Below are 3,184 nucleotides of genomic sequence, written 5' to 3'. Positions count from 1 at the left end.
TCTTCTTTTGTTGGTAACTTGTGTTAAGATAATGTTATGAAAATTGACAATTATGTTCTTACGATGTTAGTATAAAATAAGTCAATCTTTTCAAGTTCCATTTTAAACTGTGTAGTAACAAGATGTATATTATCATGGAAACAAAATTAGGATTTACAGTATTTCTTTTGTAAGCAAAAAGGAAAATCCAAGATTGAAGAGTTTTTCTTCCATAAGACAAAACAAGACAAATTACAGTATGCAACATGAAGCAATGAGCCTTTCTTTCACCACAATCTCAGGAAAAAATGATAGAATTAGACTGATTATGTCACTCAGAAGAGTAAATTATACACCCAACAAGTTAAAAACGACAACCAAGAGAGATGCCAGGACAATGGGGTTGAGTGATTATTAGTTCTAGTTATTCCCAGAGGGATATGGAGTTTCTGGTGATCAGAAACATCCCTGCTGATGATCTAGCCCCCTTTATCAAAACAATGGTCCAAAATGTCAGAGCTGAATGCAGGACACTGGGATGTCTTTTACCAATGTTTTTTCTAGGCTTCTACGTCATGCTCCGTACTTTGGAGCCTTCCAAAGCTTGAATGCCACTTCATGTAGAAATCTATCTATTGGAATCATAAGGTTTGCGCCATGCTCGTTGAAAGATGAGAATGCAAAATATCAGGATCTTCAATTTAGATGTTAGCAGACAATAACTCTTGTGATAACACTAAATTTGAAGGTGTTATGTGATAGAATTACACAGTAGAGATCAAGCGCAAAATCAAGGATACTACGAGTAATGACACTCAAATGTTAGGAAGCTGATGCAAGTACTGCACATTGTAAAAGACACGCAGAAAGGTTCTTGATTTCTGCTGGCTACTCTATACGGGTTAATAAATTAGGAGAACTTTAAGTGTTAAAGATACCTCGTGCATTTCAGAGGAATACGAGTATAGAAGAGCCATTAACCATTCTCCTTAGTTGTGTCATCACATTTCTGAGCAATGAAAGGAACCTGTTGACGATTTGATATATTCTGCACTACAAATAAGCTAGAAATCTTGAACAGTACCATTATTTGTAAACACTCATTTTCATTTGGGATTGGAAAAGGAGAAGACAGAAGTATTTAGCTTGTAAATATTTAAACCAAAGTTAATATTGAGTCGTGATTTTCCTTCTTTAATTGTATAACTTTGACGAGGGAAAATAAGAGAAAGTTTAGAGTTACTCTCTTGTCTACTGTCAGCAATAGAAAACTTGGAATCATCAGACTCACAACAGCGCCATTGCTCAACAAAATTGTCATTGATTTTTTTTCTTGTTGAACGGGAGAGTAGAGACCATAGAATGAAATGGGTTAGGTTTATTTAAGTGGGTGGGGTTTTCTTGTTTTCAATTGGGTCGGGTCGGTAAAAATTAATTGGGTGGGGTATTTTAAGAGTCACGTGGCATTTTCTCAGATTAAAGCATAAAAAATAAATTTTTAATTTATTAAATAATGGCCTGTTAAGTAAAAAGGGCATATATGATCCATTTCTATAACGGCAAGGGCATATATGGACCATTTTTTATACGGAGGGTATATCAGCACCAAATCATAAAGCTCAGGGATAAATCAGACCCTTTTATTATCTCCTTCTTTTTCCTTTTAAACAAATTTAGAAGCATCATCAAAAATTTTTTTTTAAAAAAGTTACCGTGTTCAAGTTAATTTTAAAATGTTCCAAAATTTTGTTTATTATAAAAAAAATGGTTTTACAGTTGCACTGTCCTAATTTTTATTTTTATTTTTTAAAAAAATGGTATAGATTTAATTAATTTTAATTATTTAAAAAATATGTTATTTTGTAGTAATTGTGTATCATCCACTATTATTATTTTTATTTACATATTTAGTTTCATTATAGTTTTTTTTTACATTGAATTAGAAATTTCAATCAGACAAACTTGAAAATTTTAAAAAGATTGAAAGAAATTATTTTGATTGTAAACTCACTAATTACACTCAAACATTACATCTCAATTACATTACATATGAATATATAAATTATTACTTGAAGAAATCTCAGATTCTTTTTTTCCATAGTTATCTTCTAATTTGTTGTTGCAAATGCTCCCAGTGAAAGATTGTCCTCTCATAAAAGATAAAATAAACAACAAAAATATTGAAATTAATGAGTAATAAAGAGACTAAGACAATTTTTTTAGAAAATGATATTGTGCCAATAAAAAAAAGTGGTCAATATGCTCTTTGGAGAAAAAAAGTGTTCATGCGAGGGACAGATTAAGGAAGTGGGAAGTTGTGGTGTTTTTATAATCCTCTTTTTGTTTTTTATTTATTTTATTATTTATATTTTTTTATAGTATCTGTTTTTTTTTAATTATTGTTATTATTATTTCTATTATTATTATTATTATTATCATTATTATTATTATTATTATTATTATTTGTTTTGCTATAAATAAGGAGGTTGTGGAAACATATTATTATTATTATCATTATTAAATAAATAACTTTTTTCAAACAATTTTTAATTATCATTTAAAAAACTCAAAATTTGAGGATGTATTACCATTTTGTTAATGTGTTTTTTTAATTAAAAAACAAACAATTTCTATTTTATTTAAAACTCTAATTTATCTTCTAAAATAGTAACTTCTTTTGTTTATTAAAAAATTAATTAATTAATAATAATAATCTAAAAATTAAAAATTAATATATATATATATATATATATATATATATTATTAATAATATTATTATTATTGTCAATAATTATTTTAAACCCTTTATTTTATTTAACTTTCAATCAAACGATTGGACGATCGAGATCGAATTAAAGACTTTTAAACCTAGACTCTACCACAACTACCCTAAGAGTGTGTTTGGTATGAAAGAAAACATTTTCTAGAAAATGTTTTTCAAATCAACTCATTTTCTTCAAAATTAAGGAAAATGACTTCCCTTCAAAAATTAAGGAAAACATTTTTCAAAGCTCTCCTCCAATTTTAAATTACATTTTTTTGGGAAAAACATCAATTTAAAAAAAATATTTTCAATTTCAAAATTTTATTTTTTCACCCGATCTCTGACCACGGCCCCCTCACCCAACACCACCCCTTCCCCAAAAAATTAATTTTGATTTTAAAAATATTTTCAACTCAATTTTTATTTTTAAGCTCCTACCTC

This window comes from Solanum pennellii, chromosome 11, assembly GCF_001406875.1.
Source record: "Solanum pennellii chromosome 11, SPENNV200".
NCBI lineage: Eukaryota > Viridiplantae > Streptophyta > Magnoliopsida > Solanales > Solanaceae > Solanum > Solanum pennellii.
Note: the sequence above shows the minus strand (reverse complement) of the source record.